Source organism: Lissotriton helveticus, chromosome 3_1, assembly GCF_964261635.1.
Source record: "Lissotriton helveticus chromosome 3_1, aLisHel1.1, whole genome shotgun sequence".
Taxonomy (NCBI): Eukaryota; Metazoa; Chordata; class Amphibia; order Caudata; family Salamandridae; genus Lissotriton; species Lissotriton helveticus.
The window spans coordinates 846,693,112-846,715,585 of record NC_136061.1 but is presented as its reverse complement, the minus strand read 5'-3'; the positions used below and the strand labels follow the sequence as shown (position 1 = coordinate 846,715,585).

General features: G+C 43.5%; 1 pseudogene; it reads right to left on the bottom strand.

Annotated features, from left to right (window-relative positions):
* The window catches only part of LOC144824077 (uncharacterized), a 77,480-nt pseudogene that overhangs the window by 16,814 nt on the left and 38,192 nt on the right, over positions 1 to 22,474 (bottom strand).

The following is a 22,474-nucleotide window of genomic DNA, read 5'->3' as shown; positions in this document are numbered from 1 at the left end:
ACTTCATCAGCGCTGCATGTGTCACTGGTTAACTGCTTTCTGTTCTTCCTGCAGATAGGTACTGGCCCTTTCGCCTATTCACTTATGGCCCCCCTAGGCATGGTTTCCTCCGTTACTTGCCGGCACATCGACCCTTGCGCCTCACTGCCTGGTGCCGAGCCCTATGGCACCTGAGTGTTGCGGGGGATGGCGGGGTGCGTTGGATTCCTTGGCTGCCTCTGACAATCTAGTGCCGTCTGTTCACTGTCAGAGGGTTTTTCCTTTTTATTTTGGCTTTAGTTTTCCCCCCTTTTTTGTCCTTTAACACCCGTCCTGATATGGGCTCCTACTGAGTATGTTTCTTCAGTCTGCCCCCACTTTGGGTCGATTGGTTGCCCTGCGTTCTTTTATACCCCTCCCCCCCGTTGCTGGCGCCGACTGGGCTCTCACCTCATATTTTGTCTGGTTGTGCTCGGGGGCAGCTGGGGGGGTTCTCCGCTGTTCCCTGTCTATCTATGGGTGCTGCCTTGGTGCTGTGTTCACTATTCTGGATCACGCCTAGCCGGCACCATTGTTCACTCTCTGGGCGCAGCCATGTTGTGAGAAGTCTCCGTCCCGCCCGATCTCCTAGCGGTGGTCTGTTTGGGGGATCTGCCGAGGTTTCCCCGCACTCTTCGACTTGTAGCCTGATTTTCAAACAATAGGAAGTTTTCAGAAAAATAAGTGGCATCTCACCGTTGAATTCGAGGTATCATGTCACGAGGCGCCGCCATCTTAGAGTCAGGCATCCAGGGTTATGTGACGGTGTCTCGTCGTTGCAGAGTCCAGCATTTCTGGGGTGAATGTAGATGGCCTGAGTGTAGTTGGACCACAGGAAGAGGTAGATGGTGGTGGAAAAGCCCTGCACAAAATTGTATTGATGTCCTGCAGCACACCAATGAGCTGCCCCATGTTGGTGTAGGGGGTGGCCAGCTCCTCCTGTATGTCGCTCTGCAGCTGCTTCATCTCCCGGATTTCCGTCAATAGATTGCTCATCATGCCTTGGGATTCCTGATAGACCCCCAAGACTTGGTCAACATTGGCCTGGGAGTGAGTGTCCCCAGAGGCCTCACTCAGCAGGCCCACACTACCCCTCCCATGAGGCCTGTGCCCTTGGCCAGGGTGCACTCTCCCAATGGTACCTGGTTTCTCTTTGACAGGGCTTAGAATTGTCACTTCAGAATCCAGGACTTGGGAGCACAAGATGGTAGTGACTGTGCTAGGTACACAGGTTGGGGGGAATTGGGGTTGGTTGGGGTGTTGCAGCTGGGGTGGGAGGTGTTGGTGTGGGCACAGTGAGACTCACTGTTGCCGTCTGACCAGGCTGACCAGATATGCCGGAACCGTCATCCACGTCCACATGTCCAGGAGTGTTGTCATCACTGAGGGCTTCATCTGGGGGTGGAGTGGGAGTCTGTCCAGTAGCCTAGTTCTGCCCAGGAGGTGCTGTGCTAGATCGACCTGTTGTGAAATAAAGAATATTGTTATTGGTGGAAGTGTGGTATCTAAATCCAAATGTTTTGTGTCAAAGTAAGTGGAGACCTAGGGAAAACAAAATAGGTAGAGCTTAATATTGTGATATATGTCCGTGGTATTGAACTTGTTAACAAGACATTTGAAAACATCAATGCATGTACTAGAATTGAGCAGCTTATAAGATGTGTTGATATGTTGCGTTTTGGGTTAAGGAATGAACATGACATCTCCCAAACATTTACGGTAACACAGTGGAGAGGTAAGATGTGTATTTGACCATTCCAAGGCATAGTAATGTACAGTACAGGCGATCACACAACATAGTTGTATATTTATCATTAGTCATCATGTGAGCAATGCAGAGTCAATGGGTCACCTGCCGCTTCTAATCAGCTGACTTAGCTTAATGCCTTTTAGATATTTGAGGTACACACTTGGTATGGTGTCACTTATGCCATCAATAGTTTTAGTTGCGGAGACCAAGGCAACATCATGCTAAGCAGACAGAAATGTCTCTGAAAAGAGCATTGTTTGTAGATTGCTCAGTCCATGAGGAATTAACATACATTGTAACATGTCAGACAAGTGAGAATGGGCAAAATCACTATTGTATCTTGTTTTGCATTACAGAAACAGGGCCTCATAGCAGTTGTAGTCATTTCAATCTCTACTTCCCAACACTTGAGAAATGGTTAACTCCATTAAGAAGTGAACATCAGTTGTATATACTGACACATATCATGGGTTCTGGGAAGATGATTTAATAGTAATACACTTACAGACAGCATTCCAACCCGTTGCATGTAGTGGAGATTGATACATGTGATCTTATATGCAACAATACACATGTTATACTGTTATGTTATACTGTTTTATAGAGCATGAAGCTACTCAGCAGAGTGTCCCGGCGCTAGGCAATGGGAGACCAACCAGTGCACCTGGATTAACTGTTATAGAGCCAGGTTTTTAGTTTCCTCTCAAAGATATCCAGGTTGTGTGCTCGACAAAGGTGTTATGGAAGTTTATTCCAATTGGGTAGGCCCATGTGGAAAAAGGATCTCCCACCTATTCTGAGGCCCTTGATAGGGGGCACTCTTGCAAGGTGCGCAGAGGAGGAGCGAAGGAAGCGAGCTGGAGTGTAGATGCTGATCCTCTCACTGAGATAGTACGCGCCTGCCTCGTGCATGGCCTTGTGAATTAGGACCATAGCCTTAAAGACCACCCTCTTTTTTATCAGGAGCCAATGAAGGGCCCTCAGGTGAGGGGTCATGTGAGACCTTGGTGGGAGTCTGAGTAGCAGTCTCGACGCCGAGTTCTGCACCACCTGTAGTCTGTTGAGAAGATAGTCTGGGAGACTGAAGTACAGAGCATTCCCATAATCGAGTATTGACGTGATCAGGGCCTGCACTACCTTTTTGACTCTGACGATCAAACATCTCTGATACTTTGAGTATTGCATGGTAGGAAAGTAGATAGACAACACAATAGCAAAAGTTGAGATGAGAGCATACAGGACATTAAAGTGTTGTGACAGTTAGTGAAGTGTAACTTACCAGACTGCACAGCCCCAGCTATTCCTGTGTAGCTCTCAGAATGGAGGATGCCCAATACCTTCTCCACCCAGGGAAAAAGTTGTAATGGGATGCTGGGAGGACCACTGCCAGTCCTCTGGGCCTCCAGGTGTTGCTTGGAGGCCAGGGAACGCACCTTCTGCCTCAAGATGTTCCACCTCTTACTAATTTCTTCATTTGTGCGCAGGGTGGTAACTACAGCATTCACTATGTTGACTATGTACTACAATTCCCTTTTCCTACTGAGAGGAGTATGTTGGACTTGGGTTCCAAACAATTGTGGCTCTACCCTTATGATGTGATCCACAATGACTGACAACTCAGCCTCTGAAAATCGTGGATTTTTTTGAGGTAACATAATTGTAAGTGAGTGGTAATGAAAAAACACAAAGGGATAACAGAAAAAATGCACCAAAAGTGTGTAGAGAGTGCTAAATGAAATAGGGAAAACGAGTTGCCTTATCTGAACAAAAAAGTGTGGTGTCTGTCTTGCTCTGCTTGCAGTGGAGAGGCAAAGGATCACAGTCTGGGATGGGGTGTGTTTTATAGTGTGATTTGCTGGAATGTCTACTTGGCCAATGGATATCAGCTGTGCTGTTTTGTATCCATCCATTGACCACTGTTATGGGTCTTTGCTGAGAGCATACCACAATGGCCTACTGCCGTCGAGGAACTATTGCAAGAGGACTGCCAGTACAACTGTGTCTTTGTAATCTGCTCGACAGGAAGCTGCAACCTTGACAGCGATGGAGTACACATTGCCAACATTGTGGTCTGGCGCTCCGCTGGCGGGAACCACTCCGTGGCCGGCGGTCAGCGGTTCAGGCTGCATACGGCGGGCAGAAGACCGCCGGCTCAGTTGTCTTCTTGGGACCGCTAGTGCAGAGGAATGGAGGTGAGACCACCAAACACGTTATCAGCCCCTAAGTATTAGAACACAATACACATATAATTTTTTTAACTTTAAATTGGAAAAAAACCATTGCAAAACTTTGAAATATATTTATTACAAAAAATAGTCAATTTTTATGTTGATATATGACATATTTTAATAGTTGTTAAACAAATGTAGAAAACAATGTTTTTGAATCCGTTTTCAATATTATAAATTTTCATATTTTTTCACATTGCACATTTTTTAAATCAAGGTTTCACATAAATTTTATATACATTTTCTTAGTGTTATTCAGTATAAATATTATATATTAAATAATTGTATATGTTATAATATTATTTAATACATAACTTACAATTGTTGTATTAAGTATTTGAATATTGTTGTAATTGTGTAATTTTTAAATGTTTTACAAATATTTTATTAAATATTTTTACAACATATTTTCTATTTTTACAATTCATTCCCATTGGGAGATAGTATTTATTTTTACTTATATTAGGCAGTCATTTTTTTCTACCGCTAACTAAATAGTCTATTGGTGTTATTTTGGGTCATTTTTGGAAGGAAAAGGTAGCTTTTTTGCTCGCTGCTGTTCATAAGTATAGGTAAGTTAACTGTTAACTATTGTTAAGGTGTTTGTAAGGTTGGGGGGATGTAGGAAGGTTATGTATATGATGTGCGTGTTATTATTGATAGGTTTATTTATTATGTGTTTAATTGTTTTTTAATGGTATTTTGCGTTATAGTATGTGTATTGGGAAGTAAAGTGTTTTAGTATGCAAGTTATGTGTAGTGTATGTATTGTAATTATTTTTTAGTAGTTTAATATTATGTATGTATTTGGGACTGTAGTGTTTTGTACAGCAGGGTGTTTTATATATTTGTTGCAGGGTTGTATTTCTGGATGTTTTTAAGGGAAGTCGGATGTCCCGTTCTTTTAAAAGAAATCTGAAATAGATATTTTTATCAACTAATTTTTTTAATCTATATTTCCTTGCTTTTCACGATTCCTGGAGTGGTTCTTTTAAATATATATATTTTTGGAGTTCTTTATGGATCCTGCAGGCTGTGGATTGCTTTGAGGGGTTGCTTTTTAACCAATATTTTTACATTTTTGGGGGGCTTTTTACTATCATTGTAACTATGTTTTGGTTGATTACTAATTTTAATTATGTGGATTCGGACAGAGATATGCAGCAACCAAATCGTTAGTTTATTTTATTTATTTACTGTGAGTAAGAAATTAGATATTTAAAAAAGAAATTATGTTGATATATTTATTATGTTGTTTTGTTTAAAGTATGTGATATAGTTATTTAATTAAATGTAGTTAGTACGTTTTATTTGTTTAATAACTAATTATCTATTTAAATGCTAGTTTTAATATTTGTATCATATCAGTGAGTAAGGCTTATTATAGTATTATTTATTCACTGATATAATAATAATAGTTTATTAGTATTTAAAAAAATAGATTTACATTTTTTGGTGCACTATGTTGTAGGTTCTAAGGTGTCGGGTATATTTTATATATCGTTTAGATGATAGATTTGTCTGTTACTTCTATGCACTAGTCCTTTGTTATTTATAAATAGTCTTGTAGCATCTCATACATTTTTTGTTTAGGGCAGATTTCTGTAACTGATTGGTTCTTGGTGGCTTTGCTCTTCTTGCAAAGCTTCTACTAATTTGTATGGCGGTGGTTGAGTTCTGTCTTTTGTGAATTGAAAGGCATTATGCCTTCCTTTCACTGTGTTGTTTGTTTTTGCTTCCTGTGCCAAGGTGCTGTGGTATACATTCCACCATGTATCTGGAATATTGGTTAGCATCTTTGTCCTGACCTATGCAGTCTGCCAACCCAGGTATCCTCGAAGTAGTCCATTAGAGGAGTACGTTTGTCTTCACTTTTTTGGTAATAGAGACTTTCTATTAGGGTGTTATAATGGTTGGCTACTTCTGTGACAGGGACGTAGGCTAGTGCAATCATTTTTTTAACCTCAAAATCAAATTGGCTGTTGGTGGCACATTCCGCACTTAGTGCAGGTTTCTGTAGGTAACGCCATATACTTTGGTAATAGCATACATGTATGGCTGTGTGATGGTATATTTTTTAGGATAGATTGGATCATACCTTGTTCAAAGTCAATTATAATTTTAGGGGGATAGTAGTTGTTTGTTTGTTGCTCAATGTGGGTTAGCAGTTCCAAGCAGGTACTGCCTTGTTTGTTTGGAAGTAATGCATTCACAAAAAGGTACATTTGTTTTCTAATTCACCATGTATGGTGTATGTTTGATGGAATGGTTTGGGATGGATTTTCATCCATCATCCATGTTTAAAATTGGGCTAGTTTGAGCTAGTTTGAGTAAGTTGTTAGGGATAGCAAAGATTAGTATATGTTTGTCATTACTTTTATTATCATATAATAGGAACTGTTCCTCTCTATGGGTTATTGTAAGGTGTGTTGGGATGTCTATATCCTTGTATGTTTTAGGAGCAGGGTGGTGGGTCACTGGTGGCTATTTTAGTGCCTATTATGAGTCATTTTAAGGCAGGTATTGATGGTAACTAGCCTGTTATATGTTCAGGTATTTGGGGTACAATATTTTTCAGTATTTGTGTTTTGGGTTCTTCGGTACAGGTGCTTGCTTCTTTTATATTCTCTAAGACTTCACTAACTTCTATCTTGGTTACATTGTGAGGGTGGTTATGCTCTTATACATTAATTACTACAGTTTCTTTAGTAGTTGCCCTCCCATAACATGCATTAGAATAATATTTTGTACACTTCCAATTAATGTGTTGAGTAGAAGCATTTTCTTTACTGCTTGACTGTTGGTGTATTCCATGTAGCACAGTAATAGTTTACACTTCTGTGATGGTATAAATGTTGCACCTTCTGTCAATATGTCTTAATTTAATGTAATAATATAAATATAAACATTTAGTTATTTACTATATGTTGTTCATTACATATACAGATTCTATTTTTTCAAAACTGACTTGTATGTTGTTCAGAGAAGTTTTTGTGTTGTTGGAAATGTTTCTTTCAGCAAGCTTCTTTGTGAAACAGGTGTTTTTTGTGTTGGAAGAGAAAAAGTAATTTTATTTATCGCATATGATATATTTTTCATGTTTAACAATGTTTAAGACATTAGGAGTTTTGTTTTGATAAACAAGATTTTATTGAGTTTTGACCTTTAGCACTGGTGAAACAGTAGAGCAAGGCACACACAGTACAACATTGTAAAAGGTAAGTAGTCCGTACAGGGCAATACATCTAGTAATTGTTAGACAGAACATATCTGTAAACCCCCTCCAGCATAAAGATGCAACCAATTAAGCAAGCTGTCCAAGCCATTTCCCCCACACCCTGGCATGTTTACGAGGGTAGCCATGTGCCTCAAAGACCATCCGCTCCTGCTGTGCACACCAATCGACACCCCTTCTCCACTTTGGCAGAGCAGATGGTCTACAGGCCATTCATTTAGAAGCAATATCATGCTTCACCACTAGGTGAGCTGTACCTAGGAAAGACCTTGCAGCTCTTGTACCCCCGGAGCCCTCGAACATCCGAGAAAAACCAGTAGGGGGGACAAGGGAACCTCCCATCCCAGAGCCTCTTACAAATCCCAGGTTACCTCTGGCCAGTACTGGATCACTGCGTCCCAGGTCCACACCATGTGATAAAAATCTGCATGGTCCGTTCCACATAGAGGGCATGTGGAGGTGTGTCGTAGGCCTGCTCAGTGCAAGCAGAGTGGAGAAAGATATAAAGAGTAAAGGTAATTAATTTGAATAAGATGCAATTTAGCGGAGGTGGTGAGTTCCCGTGGGGCCATCAGTTCGTCTCTCCAGTCCACATCTTCCACGGATGCTATCCAACCCTCCCACCAGGTCCTAAGGTGGTCCAGCGAATTGGGGTCATTGATAATGAGTGTGCGATAAATAGGAGAACTCCTGCCCCTGCCCATGTGCCCCATTATTAACTTGACTTCCAGGGGGTTAAACTCCAGAAGGGTATCCATTAGGAGGGAGTGGGTTTGAATGTCATGTCTGAGTTGGAGGTATTTATAAAACTGAGCATGTGTAAGGTTGTAACTGTTAAAGATCGTGAAAGGACCACATATGCATCCCCGACCATATGTCCCCCAGCCTATGACGTCCCAGGAGCAGAAACCGGTAAGAGACGCTGTTTCCTTTAACCAAGTGCCATGCCAAAGCGGTGTCTGTTGCGTAAGTTTAGTCTTCCATTGCTCATGTTGCAGGGCCGCCCTCCATGCAAGAACACCGCCCGGGTCACCAGGGGTAATGAGAGAGAAACTGGCGCCCTGTAGTGCATGGCTTGAAGTCCGGAGAACTCTAAAAAGAAGAGTTCTACCCGTTAGGCGGGATCCGCCCCACCCCCATTGAACCCGCCATGAATGACAAGCATGTGAGAGGATAGATAGTAGAGATAGAGATTGGACATACCCAATCCTCAGTCGTAGGGACCCCATTGACAGTGCTCAAGGGCGATGAGCGGCCCAGAACCCCGCCACAAAAAATGGGTTTGCTGCTCTGTTAGAGGCAGAGAACCAAGTGTGTGGTAAGTGAAGTGGTAACGTTTGACAAAAATAAAGGAAGCGCATGAGAATCATCATTTTGTAGAGGGCAATGCAAATGTTGAGGGGGAGAGTATGCCACCTAGTGAGGTCTGACTTTGTTTTCCATACCAGAGGTTGGAGATTAAGGGCCCAGGGGAGCTTGGGTTGTAAGGTGATCCCTATCCTCAAGTATTTAAACCTAAGCTGACGCAGGGGGATCGTCACCTGCCCGTCAAAACAGTCCCTCGTCGCTAACAACGGAACCAACATGGTCTTAGAGGGGTTCACCCGCAGATCGAATGTCTGCTCGAACTGCTCAAGCAGCAGGAGACATTTAGGCCCACTCACAGTCGGTTTGGCCAGGTACAGCAAGACATCATCTGCGTATAACGCAATGCGGTCCTCGCGGCTTATACCCCACCTCCAGCCAATGAAGTGGAGAGGGGATCCAGATGAGTGCAGCTAGAGGCTCTATTGCCAGACAAAAAGGAGGGGGACAGGGAGAAACCCTGTCTGGTCCCTCGCACTATGGGGAATGGCATTGGGGAGAACTCAATATACCCGAACCAGGGCGGTGGGATTAGCGTAAAGAGCTCAGACTATGCCCTGAAATCTGGGCCTGAGGCCTGCACGGGTTAGCGCAGACTAGAGATAGCTCTAGTCCACCGGGTCGAAGGCCTTCTTGAAATCAATAAGAAGTAATGCTAAGTCTGGGGGCAGTCAATGACAGTGGGCCAGGGCCACATGCAACCTTCGGATATAGTGTCTCGTGCTCTGGAATGGCATGAAGCAGCATTAGTCCCGGTGCACCAGTCCTGCGATGACTCGCCTAAGCCGGTTCGCCACAATCGCTGCAAAAATGTAACTTTGCAGTTAAGGAGTGATATCGGGCGGTATTCCGCACACGAGGTGTAGGGGGCTGCATCTTAGGTATCACCACTACAGTTGCTGAGTCCACCTCAGCTGGAAAGGACCCAACTTGAGCGGCCTCTTGGTAGAGCTGCAAAAGGTAGGGGGTGTGAGTTTCCCAGAATGCATTAGAGTATTCCATGGGAAAACCATCAGGGCCCGGAGTTTTGCCCGGCACCCTACCAGACATCGCCTCTCCATTTTCTTCAGCAGTAAGGGGCTCATCCAGTGAACGGGCCTCGTGGGGGGGATAGGCAGGGATGGGGAAGTGAGTCAAGGAAGGCCTGCGATACCGTCACATCCCTGACCACGGGTCTAGCATATAGTTTTTGGTAGTCATGAGCGAAGGTCTGAGCTATCTCTGGGAGGGAATGCCGAGTCTGACTGTGTGTATCAAGCACTTCTGGGACAATCCTGTTGGCCATCTGATGGGAGACCAGCCAGTAGAGTAGCTTCGCATTTTTGTTGCCCCAACCATAAATTCTGACCGTAGTAGCCCTCCAGAGGTGTTTGGCCGCTTCTAGGCAGTGTAAAGAAATGCCTTCCCTGATGAGGCTCAACTTGCGAGCGGCACTCGCTCGAGAGTCAGTCTTCAGCTGGAGAGTCTGCGCCTCCAGTTGAGCAATAAGAGCCAGCGTTGGTCGCAAAAAAGGACTGGTGCTCAGACCGGAGGGGTTGTGTAAACTCTTTGTCCTGGAAGTACCAGGCATTTATGCGCCAAATAGGTCAGTGGCCGACCATAGGGTGATCCAGGTGCAGAAGTAAAGGGCCACGGGCCAGAATCTAGATCTGGGTCAGCATTTGGCAATTGGGGGTGGGTAAGAAGGCCAGGTCTATCCGGGAATGGATGTGGTAAGCCACTGAGGTGTGCGTAAATTGCTGAAGTTGGGGTGCCAAAATCACCAAGCGTCACAAAGCCCCAAAGTCGTGGCCCAGTCGATGAGACAATGGGTGCCAATCCAGCAGGAAGCCGTGGGGGCACCTGAGCTATCTGCATCAGGGTCAGGTACAGCATTAAATTCACCTTCTATCACTGTGAGTCCTTGCGGGAGATGGGTTAGGAGACGGGAGAGCTCCCAGAGGCCGTAGGCCAGAGACGCAGGTATTACATGGACGCCCATCAGTAGGACCACCTGATTCTCTAACATGCCCTCCAGGTGATATAGCACCACTGCGGGTTGCGAATTACATTTTTTACCACCATGGGAAGGAGCGGTGCAGCAAGATGGCAACCCCCCTAACCTCCCTGGAGAACTATGCGTGGAAGTCTCTGGTGTAACCCTATGGGACCAGGAAGGGGCATAGGTTCCCCAAAAGATGGCTCTCCTGCAGCAACAGGACTTCTGGGCGGTGTCAGTGAGCGAAGGCGAATAAGGGCTGCATGCTTCACCAGGTCCAGCAGGCCATTAACATTCCATGTCATAACTCAGAAGGTCATATGGGTGTGAGTTTTGGGTTAGTGTGGAGGACGTGCATCAGTTTACCCCTATAGTGAGGGTTCCGAGGGTCCTGTGAAACCCTGCAAGGTGTGAAAGTGGAGTGTGGCAGAGGAATGTTACCTCAGGACTGCGCATAAAAATACAGCGTGTGAGTGTGCCAAAAACTAAGGAGAAAAAGAACAGATTAATCAAAAGAGCAACTAACAGTGTGCAAACATAACCCACCCCCAATCTCCACCCCTACCCATACTTTTAACCCAGAAGCATCTGTCACCCTGTAGAAAAGGTAAACAATAAAAAACTATTTGCATAGTAACATTCTGTACAGACTAATAGATTTCAAAGTGTACAGTATTGAACATAGCAATCACTACCTATTATGCCTAATGCTGGCAGGAACTCTCTTTAGGATCTGGATTTCTGATATGGGCACTATGCCAATACAACCACTGCTCAGGTCAAAACCAGTGCTCTGGGAAATAAAGGGGGCAGTGGGTTGAACCAGGTGTGGGGTAATAAAGGCAAATAAAATGATACAATATATAACTAAATAAATGAGAAGACCAATTACAACATATCTCCCTCCTATAAAAAGAAATAATTCACACACCACAAAGCAATGTAGATAACATTCCTTGAAATTATTTATTTATTTGTTGTACTTGTAGTGCGCAACGGCTACCCAAAGAGGGTTTCCCGGCGCATCTCAGCCGCTCCTGTATGGATAAAGTATCTTATTTATCAAACAACCAGGATTTTAGCAACTTGCGAAAACTGGAGTAGTTTGGCTCGTTTCTCAGTGCGATGGGGAGAGAATTCCAATGAAACGGGCCCAGGTAGGCAAAGGATTTGCCTCCAATGCGTGCACGCTTGAATTTAGGGATCATAAAACGGCCCTGAGTGGCCAATCTGAGGTTTCTGGACGGGATATATGTTTTTGACAGGGCGCAGAGGTACTTAGGGGCTGTGTTGGCTTTAATTTTGTACATATAGATGAGTGCTTTAAATTTCACTCGGTTTTCTACATTTAGCCAATGTAGCTTGCGTCGGAATGCAGAAACTGATTCCCTTTTTGGTACTTTGCATAATAATCTAACTGCCGCATTTTGGGCCATCCGTAAACGGTGGAGGATAGTTTTATTTGATCCTAGATAAAGAACATTACTGTAGTCTAAACGGGACGTGATCAAGGCATTGACTACCGTTTTTTTAGTTGTCTCTGGGAGCATCCAGCAGATTTTTCTCAGCCACCAAATGATGGAAAAGCAGGTGGCTGCAACTTTAACTGATTGTGCATGCATGCTCAAAGTCTCATCAAGGAGTATACCAAGATTACGTACTTGTGATACTGGGATCAGGAGATTGCCCATTTTTTCTGGCCAGTGTTGTCGGCTCCATAGGTGCTTCTGTTTCTGTAAAATTACTACCTCCGTTTTTTCTCCGTTGAGTTTTAGGAAATTTGCCTTCATCCAAGTTGCGATGTTATTTAATCCTATTTTAAGCATCGAGATGTCATTTGCATTTTGAGTCGCAAGTGAGAAAATAACTTGAGAATCATCTGCTTAGGAATAGATCGTGAGTCCCGACTCCTCAGCCAACTCCGCCAAAGGCTTTACATAAAGGTTGAAGAGAAGCGGACTCAAGATGATCCCTGCGGTACGCCATGGCTAAATGAGTGTGTTTCAGAGCAGGCGTTTTGGGAGAAAACTTGGAATGTTCAATTGGAAAGAAAGTCCTGAATCCACTTGAGAGCATCTCCGCCAATTCCTATGTTGCTCAGTGTGTTTAAGAGCACTTTATGTGAGATAGTATCAAAAGCAGCGCTCAGATCCAAAAGGATGAGCACTACTGTTTCCTCTTGATCTAATTTCTGGCGGATTGTCTCTGTCACACCTAAGAGTGTGGTTTCTGTTGAAAAACCTGCCCTGAAACCAGACTGTGACGGGTGAAATAGTAGGTGAGTATTGACATATTGTGTCAGATGTATGTGGATATGTTTTTCCAAGATTTTAGACAGAATTGGGAGTAGAGAAATAGGTCGATAGTTTTTTGTATCGGATGTGTCTGCATTCGGTTTTTTCAATAGAGGGTGAATCATAGCGTGCTTCCAAAGGGTTGGAACTTTGGCACCTTTAATTGATGCATTGAGTGCATGGGTTATGATCGACATCACTGAGTGATCAAGTTGTTTAAGAATGTTAGCTGAGATAGGGTCCCTCGGTGATCCTGATTTGATTGAATTTAATAAATCTCCCACGGTATTGGTTGTCAGTAGGGGCCAATCTTTTAACGTATGGTCGGTCTTTACTAGGTTGTGTTCATGCACCCAATCAGATGTGGAAACCTCAGGTCTAGGGGCCTCATCTTTTTGTGAAACGATTTCTTGATAGATACCTTCCACTTTGTCTATGAAGAAAGTCGCTAGTTCTTCACATTTGGATTGAGACAGAGAAGATGGTTTGGCTATTACATCTGAGCCTGTCAGAATTTTCACTGTGTTAAATAGTGTTTTTGCACAGTTAGAAGCTTTGGAGATGGTTAAGTTCACAAAGGCGGCACGTGTCTGCCTGCATTCTTTGTGATATTTACTCAGGGCTGCTTTATAGGCTAGTTTATCTATGAGATCATAGTTTCTCCTCCATTTTTTCTTTAAGACTATACAACTAGATTTAGAATTCTTCAAAGAATCATTATACCAGGGTGCTGGGGGGTGATGTGTGATTTTTTTTTGTTCAGAGGTAGGGAGGCATAAGTCAGCTGCTTCCGTAAACCAGCTTTGTACTGCATTTGCTAGGGGTCTATCTCTTGCTCCATAGGTGGTATGTGCTCCTCTAGACATTTGTTACATTTTGTTATGTCTAGCCTCTTCCAGTTTCTATGTAGATTCTCCGTGCTATTTATTATGCCATTCTGGAGCCACGCGGGACCTAGTACTCCAAAGACTTGTACCTGACTGGAAGTCTACCCCCATGTACTCTCTGGGCTAGTTGTTGTTGTTGATCAAGGAAGCAGGGTAAGAAGTAAGTCTATCTTTACTCCATGATCTACCATCTTCCAGGGTGACCACATTTTTCCCACCTCTTCGGAGTGGTATAGGAAGCTTAACCAAATCAAAATCACCCACCTTCCACCTGCCCTCTTTTGAACCATGTTTTAGGTCGTATCTCACCTTATCATTCTTTTGATGAAGCTCCCTTAGTCTACTCATTTCATCACAATACACCCATTTCGGTCCACCACCACCCAACCAGTTGGGCGACAGTTTCTTTTTGGTCAATCTCCCTTTTAACGCCAGAAATGGGGAAACGTTGGTTACAAGATTAGTTACTGTGTGGTAGGACCCAAGCATGTTTTGGAGAGCACATTCCGCCGGGCTAACCAACACATGAGCTAATTGTAAACACTCTTTTATCATTCAGTTGACTCTCTCCATGAACCTGTTAGTCCTGGGACAGTACAATGCCATTTTAAGATGACAAATAGTATTCATAAAGTTAAGCATTTCTTCTGAGGTAAACTGCACCCCATGATCTGTAATAAGAGTGCCAGGAACACCTTCTGTCATGAATGCTTCACTGAGGAAATTTATGAGGGTTCTATTGTTGACACAATTCACCACTTTAACCATTATCCAATGAGAATGTTAGTCCATCAACACAAACATGAATTTCCCTTCCCACATAGTTAACTTGAGAGGACCAATGATATATAAAACCCATTTATCCCACGCTTTAGACGGGACGGTAACTGGAGATAGTGGTGCACTTCTGGTAGTTCTGGTTTTACTCAGAGCACATGTTAGACAATCCTTCACCTTACCCGCCACTATCATGTCCATTTTGGGAAGCCAATATGTGGCCCTAACCTTAGTATTAGTAATATTCCTACCCAATTGTCCCTAATGGGCTTAATCAGCAATTTCATTCCCACAACACAGACTGGTACAACTTCAGGAGGTACCAGTCTGTCCCCTCTCATTATTTTATTGTCAGTTATACTCAGCTCATGACGTACAGACCAATAATTCTCCAAGCCTTCACCTAGATTGCTCTGGGATTAAACATCTTTTACTAAGACGGTGAAACAATCTACAGTTGCCACAAAAGCTGTTACTCAGCTTCCAACTGTCAACCAACTTCAAGAGGAACGTTGGCCTAAACCAGTGCCCAGGGAAATAACAGGGGTAGTGGTTGAACCATGTGCGAGGTAATAAAGGCAAATAACACAATACAATATAGTCTGCCATTTGCCGAGAATTACATCTAGTATACCAGTGCCATTATTTTACAGTGAGTGCTCATTATGCCAAGAATTACCTCCAGTATGAAAGCAGCTGCATTCTTCAGTGAGTACCCCAAACCAAAAATTATCTCCAGTATGCCAGTGCCAACCTTTTGTCACAGAGGTCCCATAAGTGAGGTGTTACCCTTAGTATGTCAGTGCCAGTATTTTGTCACAGTTCCCAGTTTTGTTTAGAATTGGCTCCAGCATGCCTGCACCAGTATTTTACCACAGGTGCCTCTATTGATCATAGATCACCTTCGGTATGCCACAGCCAAAGGTCGACTCGCAAGCATAATACCACTCACTTGCTCTCACTCATTCACACTCACTCTCACTCATTGTGACACTCATTCACTCATACTTACTCACACTGACTTACACTCCCCATTACTCTCACTCCCTCTCCCACATTCTCATTCTCATTTAATCTGACTCACTCATACTCACTTACTGACATTCAGTCTTATTTATTTTAACTCACTACCTGTCCCCTGGCTGTCACTTTCGCTCCCCCACACATGTTCACATACAAACATACATGCTTACACCTAAACACTTCCTCTGTCCCACAAACACTCTCCCACCAGCAATAATGTAGACAACGTACATTTAAAACATTTTTACTTACCTCAGCTGAAAGTGAAGGCCCCATGTCAGTTCCTGATGCTCTGTTTTCCATTACACTAATAGCGAATAATATACAATTAATCACTGTCAGCATAATGCAAAATGGGCCAAAGAGAAGGATAGAGCAGCCCCTTTATTCTTGGCACTGATTTTACGACCTCTGAGGCCAGGGGGTCACATAGGCAGTACCAGGGATATCAAGGGGCAAGCTAGGGGTCGCAGTTGTGACCCTTAAATGACGTCCATGGGTCTCTATCACTTTCACAGGAGATGCAGTATTATGTCTCAGTACATCTTTTTATAAATGTATTTCATGCTTTGTGAATCACAAAATAGAATTTGAAATTATAAACTTAGCTATACCAATACATTGGAGAATCTAACCCTATGCAAGTTCTTGCATTTCTATTCAGCCATCATAGTGCAGATAAAATATTCATGGAATGCACTCATATAGTTCAAGAGGACTATCCTACATTTCCAGCTGTTCTGGATTGCAGTCAGCTTATATTGAGGGGGTTATTTTCCCTTGTGTCTTGGCCTCAGTGAATCTGCCCATTTCACTAGTACCTAACTCTTCTGGACGTAATATATTTATTTGTGTGACTACACATTTATCTACAACGTTATTTTCTTCAACATTATAATCAATATTAAAGGCCTTATTTATGTTTTTCATGGATGGAAAGTATATCAAACACCAGCGTTCCTCCTGATGCACCAACCAGCGTTTTCCCCATTCTATTCAGATATGGGGAACTACTGCGTTAACCAATGGTTATCCCTGATCTGATGGCTTTTTCACAACAGGACTGCTGGGCACCTTCAATCATTTTCCCAGCAGGTGTCCGTCATGCAATGAATAATGGGCCTGGGTACAGTAAAGGTTGAATGGCCCTCACATGCAGGATAAAAGTGTCCCACATGTATGAGGCATTTGGTCAGGAGAAAATAAATCGGGCTTTGGGGGCATGTTTTCTTGGAACACAAATACTTTGCCCAGCTGGCACTTTAAACATGGGGCCCATTCAGCAAACTTTGCTGCTGTGAAGGGAGCAGCCATTATGTAGGCATCTTTTATAGCACAGCCGTCCCCACCAGGCAGGCAATGTTAACAGTCAGGGAGATGGGGAAGTCTCAATATAGCTGACGGTCAACTGCCATGGTGGCAGAGGTACTACCCTCCATCAACCTGGCAGAATGGTAGGATACCCACTGAGGTATCAATAAGACGGTAAATGTACAAATCCAAACCTGTGAGACAAAGAACTTTTGATGTATTATGTTATGCACATTTGTATGGAGCCTACTGATATTATTATAGCAACATGTTCTTGAGTCATAATTGCCGTTCACTGTTTAAGCATAAACGTGAAATTTTCGATTTATTAACCGATGAAGCCCCTGACGCACTCTTTATTACTGAATCTTGGCTTCACGACAGTTCCGGCCCGGATATTGCCGAAGCTTTGCCTGTCGAGTATGCCATTGTCAGGAGTGACCGTCTTAAAAAAGTAGGGGGTGGTGTGGCAATTATATTTAAGAAAAAGTATCAATGTCAGGCTGATCCGGTCATTATAGGTAGCTGCGAAGCATTGCATTTCAAGCTTGCTCTTAACCCTAAAAACACCCTCACGGGACTACTAGTGTATCGTCCTCCGGGCACTGTAAATTCCTGGCAGTCACAATTTCTAGAATATATTGCATCCGTTCTTACATCGTCCAGTAATTTTTTAATTGTTGGCGATTTGAATTTGCATTTTGAAGACCCTACTGATAGCGTGGCTGGTAACTTTACTGCAGACCTAGCTTCTATGAATCTAATCTTACATAATAAGGGTCCCACGCATAATGGTGGGCATCTCTTAGATCCTATCATTTCAAATATCATTCAACTAGTCTGTTTTCCGGCTCTGCCAGTTTCTTGGTCTGACCATTACCTCATTAAGTTTATTATGACGAGTAATGAAGCACAGTCCAATCACAACCCTTCTGTGAATATCAGAAAGAGAGACTGTAAGAATCTTGATATTGTTGCTTTTAACAAAGCCTTGCTTGATCTGGCGCCTAACAATCTACCAGGCTTGGATGACATGGAAGCGGTGGCCAGCTCTGCGAACTCCTGGCTTTTTTAAGCTATTAATATCTGTCTCCCCCTTGCTCTAAAGAAAAAAACTATTCATAAATCACCTGCCCTTTGGTACAACGAGACACTTCATCTTCATAAATCCCGATGCAAAAAATTGGAACGTTCCTGGAGAAGGATTACTCCATCTCAGCCGGTCTTATTTATAAAACAGAACTAAAGAAATATCACAAGGCTTGTGGCCACACTAGAGCCACTTATGCTAACAAAATAATCACCGAAGCATTAAATAAATCCAAAGTATTGTTTAATGTGGTTAGAGATCTTGCTGGCTCACAGACTACTGCACCCCCCCCCCTTTATCTAGCTGCAAATGTGATGAACTTGCCCAGTATTTTATCTCTAAAATCGAGATATTTACCAGGATATTGCAGCCCGAGATGACAGCAATGCCTTGATGAGTTCACCTTCTATTGCGGGGAATGGCGCAGACCCCTTGCCGCTACCCACAGCCTTGTGTCCACCTTCGGCCTCACTTTTGACCTGGCCTGATCTCTGTCCCCCTACTTTACTGGAGCTCTTGAACAATATTAAATCAGGCTCTCCAATTGATCCTTTACCCATTCCGATTTTACGTATGTTGGAGCTCCCTCAACTTACTATGATTTGCACTTTACTTACCTTTTCACTTAGCTCGGTCACTGTCCCTAGTTGTTGGAAGCACGCAATGGTCACCCCACTATTAAAAAAAACGACCGCGGATCCAAATGTTGCTTCTAACTTTCGCCCTATTTCGTTATTGCCTGCATTCTCTAAAATCCTTGAGAGGCATATTCATTTGCATTTATCACAATTTGTGGCAACTAACAATCTTCTCCATCCCTCCCAGTCTGGTTTTCGTCCGGGTTTCTCTACGGAAACTACTCTTCTGGGAGTGACTGAGAATCTTCGCCTGCTACTGGATCGAGGTGAAATGGCTGCACTGATATTACTTGATCTCAGTGCAGCCTTCAATACTGTATCACACAGTATCCTTCTTAGCAACCTAGCTTCCTTTGGCATTGGCGATAAAGCCTTGAAATGGCTTACGTCTTTTCTCACGGATCGGACTTTCCAAATTTTCTCCCACACGTCCACTTCTAATACTTATGTATCCCCACATGGTGTGCCCCAGGGTTCTATTCTTAGTCCCCTTCTTTTTAATCTTTATGTTATTCCTCTGGCCCATATTGCACATCGTTCTGGTTTAAATTTATTTACTTATGCTGATGATTCTCAAATAGTTTTTTCCCTATCCCAAGCTGAGTCTACTTCCTCTTCTTCTCTGCAAACGGGTCTCAGCGAAATATCCTGTTGGATGAATCGCAACTTTCTTAAATTGAACAGTGAAAAGACTGAGGTATTAGTCTTTGGAAACAAACCTGATCTTTGGAGCCCGAGACACTGGCCATCGGCCTTGGGTTCCTTGCCCACTCCATCAGAATGAGTACGTAATCTTGGGGTCATTATCGACAAGGGTTTATCTATGAAAGATCAGGCCAACAAAGTTGCAGCCACCTGCTTTACCATCTTACGGTGGCTGAGAAAAATCTTCTGGATATTACCTTCTAAAACCCAGAGCTCCGTGATGACGGCCTTGGTGACTTCCAGATTGGACTACGGCAACGTGCTCTATCTGGGGTCTACCAAGGCAGTCATACGCCGTCTCCAATTGTTTCACAATGCTGCTGCACGGCTTCTCTGTGGTTGCCGAAAACGGGATCACATCACTGAGAGACTGAGGGAGCTTCATTGGCTCAGTCTTGACAACCGAGTAAAATTCAAGGCATTGTGGTTTTTGCACAAGATCAAGATTGGAGTTGCCCCCTCTTATCTTCAGTCCCTCGTTACACCTTATATCCCTGCCCGTTCACTTCATTCTTCTTCCCAACACTTATTCTGTATTCCTAAGTTCAGACTTTCGAGAATGGGCGGCAGCTCCTTCGCAACCTTGGGACCAAAACTTTGGAACTCACTTCCTTTGGTTCTGCGGATGGAAAACGGCCACATCCGCTTCCGTAGAGCCATGAAGACCTGGCTTTTTGTCCAATAATTTCTCCTAGGATTGTATTTTGCTGCAATTGTCTCTCAGCGCCGGGAAACCCTTACGGGTAGCTGTCGCGCTATACAAACTTAATAAGTAAATAAAATAAATAAATAAATTATAGCATGGTAGTGCCCTTCTCTGGGCTCCTTTTTGAGCTGACATGGAAATTCCATCAATTATTTGTGTCTACTGAAAATTGGTGTCTGTATGTGTAAGGTTAGAAGAGAGTTTGTTCAATGTTCAATGTAGAAATGTTTTGTGGGAGACTTTCTTTTGTGTTTTATATGTACAGATTGGTGCACTGCAAGGTTTGTCCATTTTCAGATTGGATGGTCAATTGTCAATTTTCTGGGTGTTCTAAGGTGCTTTCCATAAATACAACACAATCCAGTGTCCAGTGAATGTTAGCGTTTTGAAGACGGTGCTGTCGGTTGGGTAGCGCTTTGCCAACTATGGCACTGATTGCAAAGTAAGGAAATTTATGTTAAGGATAAAGTGTGGCTGGAAATAATGTTTTCAAAGTTATCACTGCACAAACATTATTTGGCTATTACAAATTAATCCTTTTTCCAAAAAGGAACAAATGGATTAACCCAGTTTTTTTGGGGTAAAACTTTGGGGTCAATTAGAATGTCGGGCGGATCGACACCGACCGCATGGCGGTGGTGATCCACCCGACATTCTCTTCCGCCCGCATGGCATTTCCCCCCACCATATTACTATGGCTGGGGGGACCCCGGCAGACGGAAAGACCGTCCGCCGGTTTTCCGCCCGGTCAATGAGTCGCCCGTGTGGAAAAGGTTTTAATATGGGGGCGGTGTCTGTGAAACACCGCCATCCATATCACGATACATGCGGGGTTTTGCCTTGGCCATGGAAAGGCAAGCGGTCCTTGACATTGGGGCCCGTAGCGGGCCCCGGCAATTTTGGGGGGTGCACACGGGGGGATACATATGGTACCGCCCTGCATTTGCATGCACAACATGGCAGGCACCGCGCGGTGCCTGCCACGTTGTGCATGCAAATGCACAACATGCATTGCCGCAATGTTGAGAATGCAGGATGCGCCCGCCTGTGTGGCGGGCGCATCCTAATCACCCCCACGGGACCGCCGCACTTATGGTGGGCGGTCCCTTTTTACGTCGGCTGCCCATCAACCTAATGATACCCTTTGTTTGAGATTCGCCATTGTGTGGATTAACACTCTCTTTTAGCATCTGCTTTTGGCAGATGGTAAATGAGAGTGGAAGTAAATGCAGGTGGGGTATGCAGGTAGGTGGATGTGAAAAGTGGCAGAGGGAGAGGGAGGATGTGTATCAGCAGGGGAGCCTTACATGGCCCAGTGTCACACAAAGAGGTCATGTACAGGAAAAAAAGGGCCACCCTACTCACACAGAAACAGGGTATCTATTATATAACAAGGAACAATGGTTCCTGTGGACAGTGTGTATAATATATGATAATAGTTTAGCTCAATTGTTAGATCCTGAAGAGACTCCCCATTGATGGTGGGGTCAAAACGCCGTTGACACGCATTTAAAACTACCATTTTCCAACCCCTACTATTGTGTTAGAAGGCTGCTAATAACTATTGTATACTAATGCTATGGTCATTTTTGTATAATTTGAAACCTATTTTATGTCACAAATTGTCACCTTTGATATGTAGGTTCTATGCTCACTTGGGACACAGGGCACCTTTTTTGATTAACTTGATTACGTCTTTACATAAATAGCAAACATCCTTTTGCTATCGATGCAGAGTTGTAAAATGACAAAAGTATTTTACCACTCCAGGCACAGTATTACAGTTTTGAATTGGTAAAATACCAACCAAGTCAACCTGGAAAGAATAAAAGCAACCCCTGGCACGTGTTTCGCTCTCATTAGAACTCTTCAGAGAGGTATATCTTTGTCCAGACACAAGGGACCCCCCAGTATAAGTCAAACAAATACCCTTTCAGGCATAGAGTGACACATAAATTATGCAAAAAAGAAGCAGAGAACTCTGTGTAGTTCTCAAGATTAGGTGAAAAGCATCTCTTGTATAGAGCACCCTCAACACCAGCGACACTCTAGATCAGCTCACCTCAAATGTCTGCAGTTCAGCATGGATAGCACTGTGCTAATCCTATGCTTAAAACTTTGCTGTGAAAATGGCAAAAGACTGTGACCCTTTCTGTATCAGCATGGATTGCACTGTGCTAATCCTATGCTTAAAAACTTTGATAGAAAAGCAGACATTTGAGGTGAGCAGATCTAGAGTGTCGCTGGTGTTGATGGTGCTATATACAAGAGATGCTTTCCACCTAAACTTGAGCAGTACCCAGAGTTCTCTGCTTCTTTTTTGCAAAATGTATGCGTCACTCTATGCCTGAAAGGGTATTTGTTTCATATATATAAATATATAGAAACCAACGCCCACTCCAACAGATTGAGCCCGACATATGCTGACTTCCCACCAGGATTTATTGTGCAAAAAAAAAAGATAAAGCA